Source organism: Topomyia yanbarensis, chromosome 2 (assembly GCF_030247195.1).
Source record: "Topomyia yanbarensis strain Yona2022 chromosome 2, ASM3024719v1, whole genome shotgun sequence".
In the NCBI taxonomy this organism is placed as follows: Eukaryota; Metazoa; Arthropoda; class Insecta; order Diptera; family Culicidae; genus Topomyia; species Topomyia yanbarensis.
In genome coordinates this window covers 329,399,814-329,417,830 of record NC_080671.1, presented here as the reverse complement: position 1 = coordinate 329,417,830, position 18,017 = coordinate 329,399,814, and the positions used below count along the sequence as shown (strand labels likewise).

Below are 18,017 nucleotides of genomic sequence, written 5' to 3'. Positions count from 1 at the left end.
GACTGAGAACTAAGAAATCAACGCATTTTCTTAAAAAAAAAGCGATACTAGCAGTGACACCATTCAAAGAAAATCAACAGTGAATATTTCCAGACTTGATTTTATTTCCTATTTAAGAACTATTGTGTTTTTTACATCCTATCGAAACCCAAAACTTCATGAAGTATTTGAAATTATTAAATTAAAATTTGTGTTTGCTATTGAAATTGACAAAATGATAGTATCGCCCCTTTGGCGATTGTTTACTTTTTCGGTCCCACCTATCAGCATTGAAGTATCGCCCTTACGTTTTTTTACAATACCAATTTTACAATTGGTGGGGGTTTGATGAAAATCAATCTTACTGTCCAAACGGCATAATTCCGAAACCGTAATTTTTCAGGTTTTAAAATTATGCAGAATTAATTTTTCAGAAAATAGTAACAGAGTTCGTGTCTTTAGCGAATTTGTTGAGACTTTATTGTAGTCATGAATATTAACCTGAGAAAATTCACCATAAATATTTCTTGGACGATATACCGTCAAAATTATTTTATAAAATGATGCGCTGTTTAACGTTTGTAAAACTCATCGAAGATACTAAACCTCCGAAATTGGTGGTTTCAAAATGATGTTATCTTGACCTTAAATTACTGGTTTTGAACATTTGACCTATACATATAATTGGTCATACAACAAAAATCAAATGCTCATCAAAATCGATCAGAACCTGCTAGAATAGAATGGAAATCGTCATTTTTCATAAATTTCTCTCTGCATTCGGAAAGTGTTATCCTCGTTATTAATCATATTACGTTTTCGTCTCAACTCGACGCATTCCCCAAAAAACCTGTCTTAATCCACCTAGTGGTGCAATTGTGCTTTTCTCATTTGTCCAGACTACGATTCCATGGCTGGTTATGTTCAATATAATGGTGGAAATGAATATTACATATTCAGTACGATATGCACATTAGAGTGGGACATAGTTATATGAAAAAAAAATAAAATTTCGCTCCGAGTAACTTTTTGGGTCCCATTTAGCTCCCAGAATAACTCAGTAAATTTTTAGTTCGATCGGCGAAACTATATTTTTGCGCTCACGGTTTAAAATTTACATGGGATTTCGTATGGGGAAAACATCTTTTGCAAATTAATTCTTCCAAGAGTCGCCCGTTATCTCCTAAAAATAAATATATGTCTGATTTTTATAGGGAATTTGTCAAGAAAACAAAGTCTAGAAGACTACGGAACGATCTGATGTTTGTGGAAAATGTTATTAAGCAAAAACCGATTGATGCCTGAATATTAATGAAAATTTTACTTTTCTTAGCATCACTGCTGCTGACGATCGAATCATATTCAAAATCTTTAATTTTCTCTTATTATGTACAAAAGAAGACTCAATTTATCCCTCAAAACTCTGGAGAAGTGGCCAAACAGTATAGATAAATGATTTAGACACATTAAGAGAAGTTCAAAACAAAATTACATATAATTGGGCAACCAACAACAGTGGTGCTAGAAAAAATGAATATTTTATCAATCGTCAGAACATCAATTGGTTTCAGCTTAATAACTTTTTTCTCAAGCGTCAGATCGTTTCGTAGTTTTCGAAACTTTGTTTCTTTGTTAAATTTCCACAAAAGCCACATAACGGTTTATTTTTAGGAAGCAATGGGCGACTCCTGGAGGAATTATTTTGTAAAAGTTCATTTTCCCATATAAAATCTCATGTAAACTTTAAACAGTGGGCGCAAAAATATAGTTTCAGGGATCAAGCTAAGGAGGTCCGGGTCCTGCCGAAAATTTTCATCTTGTTAAGAAATTTTAAACCAGTTTTAATTTTAAAGTAGCAACGTCTCACTGCATACTGCCTCCGGGCCGGTATGATTGTCGATTTTTAGTGTGATTGCATAACCTTTCTATATGAGAAAGGCAAAAATGTACCAAAGTCCAAAGAAGTCAATTTTTGTCAAACATCTCAATGTTTCATGCATTTTAAAGTCATTTGGCATCAAAAATACAAATTTGATTTTGAAATTTTTTCATTTCAGTTTATATGGGAATTTGCTGTGTGATTGCACTCTTCAACTCGTAACTCCGGAACCGGAAGTCCAATCAATAAAAAATTCAATAGCAGCCGATGGGAAGGTTGTACCTTTCATTTGAGACTAACTTTGTGCAAATCGGTCCAGCCATCTCTGAGAAACAGAGGTCACATTTTTTCCACATACACACATACATACACACACAGACATTTTCCGATCTCGACGAACTCAGTCGCTTGGCATATGACACTCGGCCCTCCGGGTCGGGATTAGATTGACGAATTTTAGAGTGAATGAGAAAGGCAAAAACATTTTTAGCAAATGTTGAAAGTTATGCATTTTTGTGTGTGTATCTTGTAAAGTGTTAAGCCCCAAAACCTTCTCTTGGCTACGCCGTTGCTTGGAGTTATTTATTTCGCATTTCATTTTCCGATATGTTTCAGATCAATCCGATGATTATAAGTTAGAAAAATTGCAGTCAGAAGGTTCGCACAAATGAACATTTTTGTACTGATAAGTTATCAAGTTCCTTCCAGACAACTTGGAAGTGTTCAGTGATTATCTCTAACGGTTGTAGATAGTAAAATTAAATACAAAATTCGTTTTATCGAAATAATGTTTAGCTTATTTCAATGGATTATTACTATATTGAACAATAAATAGGCAACAAAGAGTAATCAACAAACAACAAGCCATAACTTTTAAAGTATTCAAAATAGATATTTAAAGTCTTCAGTATAGTTATTCGCAAAAGTAAGAGCTACAAATTTGCTGAAGACATCATTTCGATATAATCACTTCCAAGAAAATTTGTGAAAATATCTCACTCATAGGGGGATTAATCAGCAAAAGCACAATTCCAAAAGAAAGGCCATATTATCTCCATTAAATTGTCCGAAGATACTATTGACCTAAAATAAGCCGTTTTGGCGTTAATAATAGATTACATGTTTTTGGTCATATTTCTGGCAATGCGAAATGATAAAAATCTTTCGTCCGCATTTAATGTTAAATATCTTTTTTGATAATAGTCCGATTTCAACAATCTATAGCTTGTTCGAAAGGTATTCGTTAAAGCTGTTTAAAAACATATAAATTGTTATATTATGTTGTCAATTTCGGCAGATAATTCAAAAAAACTGCAAAAAACGCCATTTTTACACATTCAAACATTCATATCTTGGAAACTAAACATCAGAATCAAAAACAAATTAATAGCGTTCATACTGTTTTTTAGTTCTTTCATTTAAAATTGGTTTGGATAAGATCGGTTCAGCCATTGCTGAGAAACACGAATGAGAATTTGTCCGTTACATACACACACACAGACACACACACACACACAGACATTGTCCCAAATCGTCGAGCTGAGTCGATTGGTATATAAGGCTCGGCCCTCCGGGCCTCGGAAAAAATCTTGAAAGTTTGAGCGAATTCTATACAGTTCTTTTATAAGAAATGTAAAAATAGTTCAAAACATTCCTGGATGGCGAAGTGTAGGGGTGCGCCTTACCTCCCCCACCCTGTGCGCACGGGCCTGTCACCATGTTTGTTTCATTTGTTCCAGGTAATTATTCTATGATTAATGCATTAAGAAAGCTTCACTAATACTGTACATCGAGTCAAATAGAACGTTTATCAGGAGCCGCAACGTTTTACTAAAACCAATTTATAAAACCGAGAACTTGCTGGTACTTCACCCATTTACCTCGTTCAGTTTTCTTTTCAAAGGTAAAAGTTTCCAACACATTTCACGAACAGCTGGAAAACGTAATTTGTGGTGCGGCACTGTTCCAGAATTTCCCAACCACTGAACTACCGTTACAGGACTGACTGCACTATTTCGACAGACCAAGTTGCACCAGTTCGTTCAACTTGAGTGGAGTGGAAAACTGTGCCCATTTCGAGGCGTGAACGTATAAATTCACCTTTCTTGAACTTTACTCTGTGGAAGGTAGAGCATGGCCCGTTACCGCACCAGTTGCAGCCAGAGCTAAGAGAAAGTCACCGGTGCGAAAGGAGTTTCCGATGCACAGAAAAATTATCACGTCCATGTAAGCAGCCAGTTTTTACCACATATGCCAGCGAAGTCCGTCCGTCCGTCTGTCCTCATTCACAGCCTGGGAAGTGGCTTCGGGAAGGACTACTAAAACTGCCTGCTATTTGGATGGGAACAGGATCAAAATAACTTTTTCATTAATGCATATACTGCGTCGTTTTTCCTCTGCTTTTCAAAATATCCCAGAAGCAATAGCCGTAGCCACCGGAGCAGATAAAGACATAAAAAAGTCGACTGCTTTGCTGGTACGATGATTCAACGGCTGACGAACATCACGATACAACCAGCGCCCCATAGGTTGAGTTCTGCAAATTGCTCTCTGTGACTGCAAGTGACACGGGTATTCCGTTTGGGAATTTCAACCATTATGTGTGGCACATCATACTGGAAAATCTGTCTGGCTGGAAATGTTTAAAAGTGGATTCAAATTTTAATAATCTGCAAGTATTTTTACCAGCTGCATTAGGGGACAGTTTATACCGGACGAAATTCGCCGACGGTCATTTTCACTTGAGTAAGAGAAAGACATTGATGATTTGTTCTGTTTGAGCGACGATAACGAGACCAAATAAACAGATATAGATTCGTACGGCTTTTTGGCCATGTTACGATGAAAAATTCGTCAACTAAAATCGATCAAACTTTATATTAAAAAATCAAAACTTTTGCAGTGCAATACTTTTCACATTTCAGCACTAAGGTCCCACTTCAACACATTATGCTGAGGTATTCTCCCAGATAGCGAATAACTTCCGTTGTGCTGAACGATATTTGGGCACTACCTGATTAAAAATATGTGCACGTGTTTTGTATTCAATTTCTCAAAGTGTACGACTACTATAAATAAAGTAAAAAAGAAAAAAAATCCTTCTATAACGTCGAGGAAAATGCGAAATTTGCAAGCCTATTTCAGACAGAACCGCCAAAGGTTCAATGCATACGGGAAGGTTATTCATATAGGTTCCGCCTGTTGATTTTTTATCAGTCAATGCTAGCATGCCAAACGAGCAACATGTTGGCTGTATCGTCCGGACAATACAATAAGCGGTAGACACTATGGATTCTCGGCAACGTTGACATTTGCACACACTCACACCTAAGTGACTCAATCAAATACGGGTAGTTTACAAATCCGTGTCCTTCATTCGTCGCTCCAATAGCAAACGAGCAACATCATGACTATAACGTACAATCGTTCGTGAATGCGGCTACTATGAATTTTGCACATAGTTAAACCGTGTAAAGCGCGCACCCGTTTCCTTGCTGCGCGCACAATTTATCGTGCGCTCTTCATCACGCTGCGCGATTTTAAACTTTGCATGTACACGAGCTAGTATGCACTGCGAATAGGAAGAGTATGTTTGGATTGAGTTCAGCACTGCAGGGTGCTAATTGGTGTGGTGAATGTGTGCTATTTGTGAGTTGCTTTGGGATAGAGAAATTCATTTTTCTGCATGTGTTTACGTTGGGTTAACATAGGTGAAATTCTCATACCAATATGTTTTAGGCACTATGCTATATTTCTCCTTAATGGAGAACAAATTTGGTATTTTTTCTCTATTAAGGAGAAAATTATTTAAAACCATCTTTACACGTGAAGAGCACAAAAACTATAACTAAATTAGTTATAATCCGACACTAGACAGAGAAAGAATGACCGGAACGGCGAGAATGAAGAAACGGTGAAAATTCACCTTTTTATTGAAGAAAAGATATGTCCTCAAACAGGAATCAGGATAGGAAACATTTGGGGTCGATAGATCAATTGGGAGGAATTGGAGGCTGCCGCAGTGATCACGATGCTATTGGGAATATGTGATGACATCATCACAGTTCCTCGATGGCGGAGTGGTTAACGCACCCAACTAGAGACTGGGAGATCGCCGGTTCGATTCCTGCTTGAGGACATATCTTTTCTCGGTGCTTCCAATAAAAAGGTGAATTTTCACCGTTTCTTCATTCTCGCCGTTCCGGTCATTCTTTCTCTGTCTGTTTTTCAGTGGACACTAACTTTTAAACTAACATCAAAAACAAGGAATGTATAAAATCCGTCACTAACTTAGTTAACGGACTAAGCTAGCGCCGGGTTGACGCTAGGTCCAAAAAACGCAGCCTCAATTTGTGTTACTGAGCAAACCCCAAGTCAAGCGTGATGTCCCGCAACAAAAGAAGCTCATTTAAAATTGATGAGAACTGATGAAATCGAAATAATTGGTTTGGCTTAGCAGGCCATTCTGATGAGACAAAGACGATGGTTTTAAGGCAGTACCGGAGCGAAAAAAATCGGATGGCGACCTTGTGCTGGTTAAACTCATTTTTCACAAAAACTATAGCAAATTTCTTCTCCAGAATGACTCATTCCCTAAGTTGGTATATTGCGCAATTTTTGAGATCTTTTCCGCATAGATTGGTTCAGTATAAGTCCCGGCGTGTTGTCGCGAAATTTGAACATCAATAGTCAAAATCCAAAATTCTGATTTTGTATGGCAAAACAGGACAGCGCTGTGTTCCGATCGCCCTAGCTAGTAAACGGTAGCTCAGATCCACACCAAAATGCTTCATTCCCTAATTGAGACATTGGGGAATCCGATAGAGTGAATATCACATCGATATATTGTTCCGAATTCAAGATTTGTTGTCGCGAAATTTTGTAATCAATAGTAAAAATCTCTGCGGACATTGGCAACCATTATTTCAACAGATTTTGTTGCGAGCACCGTGCGTGAATTGCGATAAATTGGTCAAAGAAGTAATCAACCAGAGCAAGTCATGCTTTTTACCGCTTATTTTAGTCATAACAATGCACATTTATTTTTGATTGTATGCAACTAGTAAAAGGTGGGATATAGCGTCCATTACTGACTTGAGAAACATTGATAAAATAAAGAAACAGAAAACATTTTGGTTTGGCCGATTGCACAAAATTAATTTTGGTGTGCATATTATGTCAGATTTCATGCGTGCTACATTGCGGAGTAACATTGCGCAGTTGTTTATGTCGCATTGTTATGTAGTTGTTGTGCATATGACTAACTTTAGGAGTAATTTCTCAGCATGAACGATAAATAAGAAGTCATTTAGGATATTATCTGCGTTTACATAGAATAGTTTTATGAGTAAGCAAGATTGTTATTGTACTTTATGTTGTACATATCAGTAAATATTAAATAATAACTGTCATTGCTAAAGACATTCATTCAAGAATTATTTCAAAAATTCGAAAGTGATTATGATGAATTTGTTATGTTATTTAAAATAAGTAAAAAAAAGCAGGAACAAAACAAAACTATTTATAATATTATATAGCTATTATCGCTAGCACATACATTGTATTAGATTTTGGCCACTTCCGTCAAGCATTTTGGAATAACCTAAAGTAGTTAGGGAATAATTAGCTGAAGTAGCTAATGTTGAATATTTTTTTAGGGATTTCCAAGAAGTAGAAATGGTAACCGACTGCAATTTTTTGACTAGATTTAGAAATTTGTTAAATTTATTGATGCAGTGTGTTGATGACGCATTGCTTCGCAAATTTTTGATAAGGGAAGTTATGAATCGATCTGACAGACAGCAACCCAATCGGCTCTATCGATTATATACCCACATGCCATACTGACTATTACATTGACTTACGGCAAGAACATCGAGAAAAGCCGGAGGGCTGTGCGTTCATAATGCTTCTAAAGCGGCATGGCAGTAGTAGGTTGGTCGACCGAAGTACGAATGTTGGTCCTTCGTAATGGTTTTATTTTTTCATTGCAAATCAGACTATTTTTCATCTCTGGTTTCATATACCAATAAGATGATTGTATCCTATTGCCTTTTATTCACCCTACCTATTTGATGACATTTGTTAGAGCAGTTCGGTTCAACGCAGAACAAATTTTCGAATCAAACACGAATAAATATCTTACATTTTTACGCCAGTTTTATTATGGCGTTTTCGTTTCCACCTGGCGATACATAGACATAGATGCAAAAAAGAGATAGACAGATTACACCCTGGTTTGAGTCAGTGTAAGATCGACTACACCGGTGCAGTGCACTGTCAGTAACAAAAGTGCCATTAGATTTATACTATGTATACATTTCACCGAAAATATGCTATAAATCATCATCAAACTACATGCCCGCCTATCGTAACGCTAGCTAAGTTTAGATTGCTACTTATTGCTGTTATTTCAAAACGACAGTTATATTTCTTACACTTATTGTAAACATTAGTCCTTAGTATAACTTATACTAGTCAAACAGTCTGGGTTTTTTCCGAACAATGCACGATTGCATTGCGCGTTTCCAGATCTTGTGTCACCACTCCCTGCATTCCTGCTTGCACATGCGACCTTCTGGAGACAGTGAGTTCAGGAATGAATGGTAGGAAGCTTCAACACTCCAACGCTTACATCAAACAAAGTCGAGCACGGAACCAGTGGAGCACCATGGCACACGCTACAGTATCTTTGCCTTTACCCTTTCAAGTGGGGCTCTAACGTGTTTTTTTCTTGTTTATTTGACACGGCTCAATGCATTAGCATAACTGAGCCGTGGGTCTTTTATGATTCTTACAATATGTAAAAAATAAAAATTAATTTTCACTAAGGCTATCCATCGGGTCTTATTCACGCAGCTTGCTGCTGCGTGTTGAGATCTTCTTCCTAGGCGGTGAAACAGCTGCATTGTCTATCAATAGTTTTTGGTGGTGTTGGTTGTCGGTTTGGAAGCATCTGGTATAATCGTTGTAATTTCACTGTTCGTAACGGTAGTTGGTTTAGTGCTCCTGGACCATATCGTTGAGTTAGTGTTTGTTAATGCGCGGACCGCAGTCGTTGGTTTACCAACCGGTTGTGGTTTAGCATACGACGACTGTGTACTGGTCTTGGTCGTAGCATATTGACTTTCTTTAACAGCCTCCAAGCAAGGTTTTCCGTGGTGTAGCGGTTGATCACAGAAGTGGCACGTAGGAATCAGCCCTGGGCACGTGACCAATGTTCGCTGATTAAATGTAACACCTTGTGTTTTGCCGTAAATGGTCAGATATGAGGGGATAAGTTTTGTTGGCCGCATTCTCACCACAAGCACTCCGTTGCGGAGACCTGGGAAGAAGTTCATCCATGTGTCTTCCGAAAAGAATTCCAATTCACCGTATTTTGGCATGTGTTGTTTGATAACAGCAGGATTAGTACGCGGAGCCAAGCCATGCATTTTAACTTCAATAGTGTCACGGTCTGCGTATGTTGGGATGCTGTATAGGGTTGTGGTACCGGTAATACCGGTACAGAAAATCCCGGGAATACCGACCCATTTTTGGTACCGTAATACCGGTACTGGACAAAAGCCAGTACCGGTATTTTCGGTACCATACAATTTTTTATGAATAATATGTGGACTCTCTAGAGGGACCTGTTTCAAAATATCGGTCTACAAGATGACTTTTAAATATATTAATTGTCTTCTAGATAAATCGTTGAGCTAACACCTTTATAGGGGAATGAGGTGAGGCCATCATCATAATAATTCTAGAAGTAAAACATCACTAGCTCCCGTTGTACTGAACGGTATGTTTAAATTCTTGCTTTATTTTGTCGAAATTAAAATTTAACGATCTTGTACTAAATTTCAAAATATTCACATCTAGCGTAAGAGACGTAAAAATTTGCTATTATTGTGTTTATTAGCGACATTCTGGTTTTCATTATTCACTGGGTGGCGCGTAATAAAACTATGGTCTAAGTCATGTCTGTATTTGGTTTGATCTTAAGCCATTATCTATAAAAGAACCAACAGCGAGTTAGTAGCTAATAATTTTAGAGTTGGTGAACTGCTTGAAATGGGGCGATTTGTAATTATTGATGATCGGAAAATTCTGGAAAACTCAATACTTTACGGAAATGCATGGAGCCTTGGTATGCATTAGAGAATAGTAGGCAAATGACATAAAGATCAAAACCAATTTACAGAAAACAAGAGAGGAAATGCGAGCAACCTGCTCGGATTTACTGCCATTCTCGCTTTGATTTACTGTTATTAATAGGGTTTCTTACAGTTACCATCTGTTGAAGTCGACGAAAGTCGCACCGCTTATCAGTTAGTGATATCAAAGTGGCCTAGATTTTAAAATAAAAGAAAGTGCCGCATACGAAAAATATCATCTGTGAAATGAGTCATATCATTCCGAAGCAATTAAAAACAATAAACATGTTTTTTTGATCAGCGCAAATCAATCATCTGAGAATAAGGTCATCAGTTTGAGCATTTGATTTCACTTTGAAGCTGTTTTCGATTTTTTTTAAATGTTCGAGTACCGGTACTTTACCGGTACTACCGGTACTGAGGGCTTCAGTACCGTAGTACCGGTTCTCACCAAAAAGAGTCGGTACTGCGAACCCTAATGCTGTATAAAATGTCATTACATTCGACAACGTGCTTCAAGTTGTTCTGCGTAGCAAATGATTCTGCTTGTTTTATGTTTTGGAACGTAATCAGTACCTCATGACGTAGATGATGGAATTACACATCATTGACTTCTGCTATGTTGAGCTTCATGTTCACCTTCAACAATTGCTCCACGTCACGGGTCGCTAGTCTTACCGGACATTTCGAAAAGTCAACAGCAATATAGTTCGGCCGAACTGGGCTATAAACTGGCTTGGCATTGTTAGGGGAATTATGGTTAAAACCGACACCTTAAGCTTAACACTTTTTCTAAGTTGCCACAAAACCAATAAAATTATAATTTTTAAGCAGAATTCTTCATCAGAAAATTCTTAACAAGACTTAATTTTTTCAGCGCTTCAAAAAATTAATTTCATTAAAAAATATTGGTTGTAAAACTTGGAAAACAAAGTGACTTTTTGTAAGCACTGCGGGTAAAACCGACACCCCATAGGGGTAAGATCGACACCCCCTTTAATTTATTTTCTCTCCACTTTATTAAAATCTTTATCTTTATTAAACATGAGATATATGCGTGATTAATAAAGTGTGAGTATGTATGATGCAAATATGTGCTTTTTATTGCTTCATCATGTAGTGAGGGGAAGAAAGTTCGAAAGCGTAGTACTATAAATAAGAGTATTTTATGCTATAGGATTATTTATAGATATGAGTATTTCCAAATAATCCTTGCGCACATCATTGTAACCTCCAGTGTCATTTTATTTCATAAGAGAAGATTTTCAGGTGTTCTACGTTCTGCTAATTGGATTCATTCACTTATAAGTGACACACACACTTCTTAGTAAAACTATCTTTTTCAGATTTGATTTTTCGGACTCTGATCATCAACGATCTATTGGAGTATACATAAGATCATTGTCTCATTGTGATAAAATTCGTCTATGACAAACCAAGAGAACACTATAAATTCGGTTTGATGACCTTTTTGCAGAAATAGCAAAAGCTTCGTTAGAATCAGATAAGCAAAAATTCCAATTTTTGATTTTTAAAGAGACTTACAAGAAATAAACACAATAAAAGTATTTCTGTGTATTTCTGCTAATACTATAGTGTTCTAATAGGCTAATTGAAGTGTCACAAAGATCCCCAGTATTTTGAAATGAATCGCAACTATACACAACCATCTTAACAGGGTGTCGGTTTTACCCTAACCATAGGGTGTCGGTTTTACCCCAACAGCGCACATTTTTTTATAAAAGCTATTAAAAATATTGAATTTTTCAAACTCGTCTTCAATGCACCTAGTTGATCATAGGACAGGCCAATAATAATAGGTACTGAAAAATGGGGTGATTTGAAAAGCTTTCGTTCGGTTAAAACCTTAAAATCTACCAACGAAATTTTACATCCAGACGAGTATGAACGCTGCTGTAGAATGTTTTGTTAATTTTTATGACATTCGGCGCACTAACGTAAATCCAATTTTTCTTCAAATGCTCTAAATAAACGTACCAATAATATTGTATCATTATGAAATGAATAAAAATTTGATTTCTAGGAAAAGTTGTGGGGTGTCGGTTTTACCCACAGTGTCGGTTTTTCCCACAATTCCCCTACTCATTATTTGTTCACGTTTCACACACTAGGTAGTAGATATCGAATTTTGTTTTTGCAACTAGATAATGCAGCGCACGGATAAAATTTGATTGCCTGTCCTGCTATAACAGCGGAGTGATTTTTAGCTTCTGAACTGCGCAAGATGAGAAACCGAACTGGTTGATTTTATATCCCTAACTACTTGTATTCGTGGAAACTAAAGGAAAGAAACAACGGTGAAGATAAATTAAGGGATGATTGCAACGGTGAAGGTAGAAGAATTGCGCGGAAAAATTTGTTGAGCTAAGTTGCTAGAGAACACAAGAGATGCGATCAAGCCCTGGGAAGGCGTTATGTTGGAAGTTGTTGAAGCTACTCAGATTCCAAAACAGGGGCATTATTACATTGGTTATTTCCCGGTAGCATCGACTGGTACGACTACTGAACAGAAGCGTAGTCCTCAAAACTCCCAGAACAATCAGCTGAATTACGTTTTGGGAAGAATACGCCAGCTGAAGGAAGCACCGGTCTTCGCCAAACTAGACTAGACTCCCATGGGTGGCCTAATGCGGACAAACCAGATCTCTGCTCATGGCAAGCTTGCTGCAACGGTGAGGCGTGTATCCTCAACAATCCCATTACGCCTAATGGAAAACTTAACCTTCCTCTTGTAAACCATAACGATTTTATTCATTGTGCCATTCGACTAGCAGCCTTCCCTGCAAAACCGATAAAGCTCCTCTGCATACGTTGATCCATTTAGCTACCAACTTTGACGGATAATTCCCGGCGGCGTATATACTCTACTCCAATGAAGTTGAAAATTTCTATGGAGACCGATAACAATTTTTATGAGCCTAACTCGGTATCAATCTACTCATATAGTTCTCGACGACGAATATTCGACTTTGTGTTGTTCATTCGTCTATGTTTTCACTCCCTGTTCATATGTCCTTGTTAGTTGAAGTTACTATTGCTGTTCGTTTCGCCATTTCCGCTGGAGTTTCGATAGTATGAGTGTCACTATTCTACACGAAAAAAATGTTCCCAAAATCGCGAATAATGTACCTTCATTCTGGAACAATCTCGTTTTTACGTTACGAAAACAGGATCATGAACAAAAATCATGTATTTTATAATATTGTTCAATTTATTTTCAGTAATGCATAACGCCTTTATTAGTGGAAATATTTGTTTTTATATTGTAAACTGCAGTCACGGTTTTCTGTACATGAACTAGTTCACAACTTTATTAACATTATTCGTAAACCAAAGGATGACTCGCGATTGTATTCATAGATTTAGAAACATCATTCCGAGTCCAACTATTATTCATGAATACTTACATTCCTCGTGAACATTTATCAGTCCTAATTTATTAGTCATGATACAATATCCGTACTCATAAAATAGTTCATAAAATATTATTCATGGATTTGTGCATTAGTTCATGATTCCTAGCGTATTAGTCACGTCTCACCATTCATGATCATGAAATAGTTCACATAATCATAAAATATTAATGAATTAGTGAACTGGCTCATGATTTATAGTATGTGATTCACGATCTATCTTGTGTGCTTATTTTGTTTAGAAAATATTCCTAATAATTTTCAATTTCATGCAACTTTGCACATGCTCATGGAATTTTCACGTGAACTATTTCACAAAATTTGGATTATTGTTCATGAAATCATTTCTGTTCTAAGAGCTTTTTCGTGAAATATGATATACTTGTCTCCAGTTACAGCGACCAGTAATAAGTACGAGCAGCAGATATAAGAAAACTGCTAGAACCTCGTTATTCATTTAAAAAGTTTCGGTGTGATGTCCGAAAGAAAACGAAAACTGCACTGAACACCAAAAATACATTAGCGACTGGCTCAAAGGTGTACAAAACAATATGCAGTGAATCAGTCAAACTTCTGTGATGTTCATAGTGTCAAATTTCTCCGAGTAAAAAATCCGATAATAGCAATTAAATAACATATGACGATAAGGCGAAAAGAAATTGCGAATATCATGATAAACCACATTCGTACGATGACTCTCGGAACGAGCATTCAATCTTTCCAGTCCGTGCGGTGTAAAGCGATAAAAAGTGGTGCTAATCCGCTTTTATAATTATCTTGTGTATTCTTTGCCTCTTCGAGGTTTTGAATTTTTTTCTTCTTTTGTGTGTGCGCGTTAACCGCCAATCGACCAGCAGAGTATTTGCTGTGTTTCGTTTCTTGTGAGCTTCCTGGATACTAAAATCCAAGATATGTACCGCTATTCATTCACATTCCCATTTCTTGGCTCAACTACTAACGTACACTGGGCAAATAGCTTCCCCTGACAAGGGTGAGGTGAGATGGATGCTGAATCGTGATCTTCTTCCGGGCCAAAGACTTCAGCCTTGCTTCAGCCAGTGAAGACTCTTATCGGGTGACCTTCGTGGGTCTGCCCCCCTAACTACCTCCTCTTTATTAAGGTTCGTCTACCTTTTCGCCTTTTTGTGCCGCGGGTCATGAACTGTACTGTTTGCAAACAATTGGGACACACAACATTCCATTTTAACAAAAAGTCTTGTTGTGGGAAATGCGATGGGAATCATGTAGATGATTCCTGTAGAGGAGATATCGAAAAGTGTCTCTAATATGGGGGAAATTCCCTTGATCTCCCGACATGTTCCACGTACAAACAGTGCGACGTGAATCCCTTCAGGGACGCTCTGAGCGATCTTTTGCAAATATGCTAAAGATAGCTACGCCACCGGTCTCTACGAACATCTATACTATCAGGAAGCAGTAGCGACTGGCTCAAATGTTACGTTCCCCATACTGATCAGAGATATGTGCCTTGCCAAGAATCGTCTTTTCATCATTTTCCTAATGCGAAGAATTGGGGAATTGGTAAGGTTAGGGGTAAGTAAAATAGTGACACAAAACAATAAAAATAGAGCATTCTGCACCCCCGGAGGAATGCTGAACGATTTGCAGGTGCTACAATAGCAGGAATGAAACTTCCAACCCCCGGAGGGATTTAGAATTTTTATTTAAGCAGTGAGTGGATATATCAACACTCCCGATGGGATATTGAGATAACAGATCGATAACACCCCCGAAGAGATATTGTCATTCAAATACGGCTAAAACTATAGCTCTTTACCACACTGGGTTAGGAAGAATAGCATATCACTCAGTTTCAGCTCTCTGTACATAGGTTCATCTATGTATGGAGAACCAAAAAGCCGGATACGTAATTGCATTACTACAGGGCAGTTGCATATCAAATGATATGATGTACCGTAATCGGATTCACAAAGATCATATGAATAATACTCAGCGCCCTGAATAGTAGCCATGTGATAATTGAGTTTGCAATGTACAGTCAGTGCCCTGACTAGAATACTGCAGTTGTACTTGGAAAAATGCAACAAATTCTTTGACATTTTCGGACTCACATCCGGCAGAAAAGTCTTTGTTTGAACGCAAGTTTGCAAGCTACGCCAATGGTTGGCATGTTCGGATGCAGCCCAAGAACGAATTTTGTGCTTTATCCAACTTATTGACAGTGGTAAAACTGGTCCTGGACCAACGAAATCAGTCGCAACGCCAGCTCTAGCCAATTCGTCAGTCCACTCATTTCCAGTAATACCGGAATGACCAGGTACCCATAGAAGGTAGATAACATTTTAAAGGCTAAGTTCTTCGGTTTGAGTTCGACATGCGATTACTAATTTTGATCTCGAATCTGCCGAACTAAGTGCTTTCAGGTCAGCCTGACTGTCAGAGCAAAAATAAATTCTTTTACCGCAAATTCCCTGTTGAAGTGCTGATTGTACGCCACACAGAATCGCAAAGATTTCTGCTTGGAATACGGTACAGTATCTACCAAGTGAATGAGATTGGTTTAATCTCCTTTCTTGACAATAGACACCAGCCCCGGCTCGGACCTCCAACAAAGAACCGTCAGTATAACAAACTACGTATTCTTCAAGTTGTCGCTCTATACAGCCAGACAGCCATTCCTCACGAAGAGGAATTCTCATATTGAAAGTTTCAAAAAGAAAACTACATGTGAGTGTAAGGTCACTGGGAGAAAGTGTTTATGCATCCCATGTAACCATTTAGGGCCACAATCTTGTGTGGCTAGTTGCATGATCTATTGAGTTATTGTTCCAGAGCACAGCATCCTTGGAATGGTATACTCCAGAAAGTGCTTCATGCTGCAGAAACACATGTAGTGGTTTTATGTTCCAGAGTGCCTCTAGAGCAGCAGTAGGTGTTGTCAAGAACTCACCAGTCATTGCCATAAAGACCATCCTCTGAAGATGGTTTAACATTGAATGTACTTGGAGTCCTCAAGATTTGCCGAAAGCCCGTCTACATTGGCCGATGACCATACAAGCTTTCTTGATCCTGAAATCGATGTGAGCTGTCCAATTAAGTTTTGAGTCAAGAATTACCCCTACTTACTTCACTTGAACTGACGAGCTCCGGTTGTAATCGTTGTTAATGTGAAAAGCACCATTCATGTTTTATTTGGATTAACTTATAGTCCAACATGAAGACACCATTGCTCAAAAACTCATAAGGCTTATTGCATCAAATCAAAAAGTGTGTTAATGCAAATACCGGTGATCATTAAAGGAGACCGAGGAGGGTTGAAACGTTTTTTTGTTTTTGCTAGATAATTCGACAAAAACTGTCATTCGATGATTGCTTTAAATTTCTTACTTCTGTTTATGCTTATCTACTTGTTCAACAATGAAAAAAAATAATTAGAATCGGTCAACAAACCATTGAGATATAGCCTTTTGAAGTAAACATTACAACTTTTATCTATTTTTTTTAATTTACACATTATATTAAACGTTTGGTAGACAATATTTCATATTTTTCCAGTGCACCATATAAATAACACCTTTTGTACATTATATTTATGTAATTAAATGGTAAGGTTTTCCTTTAAAAACCGCGACATGTATAAACGATCTAAATAGTCAATGGACAAACATGGATTCACGCTTGAAGTCTGGTAGAAAACCCATCTATGACCGCATACCACATCCAAACCGTTATAAATTTCGATTCCGTCAATGAAATATTTTCAAACTTGCAGGGGATATGCTTGATTACTATATCTTTTGAATGCCATGTACTAAATAAGTAGACACATATTTTTTTGTTTATAGAGATAGGACCAAACCCGTGGGTGTTTGTTGGTAGCCTTATGAAACGTGTCATAAAACTTCAAATCGTCATATTTCTCGAATCTCTCGATGGATCATTTTGAAATTCACTGAGAAGATGCTTGGATACTGTATCTTTCGAATGCCGTATGACAAATTTATGGTCATTTTTTTGTTAATAACGGTTTTAGGAACACCGTGTTATATGATACAACCCTTTTGAAATCATCAGTAGGCGATGGTTCATTGTGCAGCAAATATGCCGAACAATAGACGTATTTCATTTTTATGTTGTCAACAGTCGTATTTACCGTGACAGCAAAAATTTGCGAAGAAAAAAACGTCGACTGTGTCAGAGATTCGCTTAACACAGCAAGGGTAACCCACGACACTCCGTGCGCGACTGGCATATTTTAGTACTGTCAGCCATTCAGTCCTCGGCACGGAGAAACACCTTGACTTGACAACTCTTGTTTTCAGTCTCCTCTTACGACATGGGAACAGGAACCCAGTGGCTGGCTTGATTTTCGATACTGGACATGACTGGAGGAAATTGGAGGTCCACGCCATCAAAAAACCAGGAAAACCAGCCTCCGACCACAACTCGTATCGACCGATTTCTACTGTCCAGCATCCGAAACTTGTTCGAGAAAATGATCTTACTCCGCCTTGACAATTGGGAAGCAAATGGCTTACTATCAGATACACAATTTGGCTTCCGCAAAGGCAAAGGGACGAATGATTGTCTTGCGTTGCTCTC

At 37.7% G+C, this 18,017-nt stretch overlaps 1 protein-coding gene across 2 annotated transcripts in view; it reads left to right on the top strand.

The window, feature by feature from the left end:
* The window catches only part of LOC131683879 (neuropeptide SIFamide receptor-like), a 622,586-nt gene that overhangs the window by 537,176 nt on the left and 67,393 nt on the right, over positions 1–18,017 (top strand). The gene's annotated exons all lie outside the window — the stretch shown is intronic.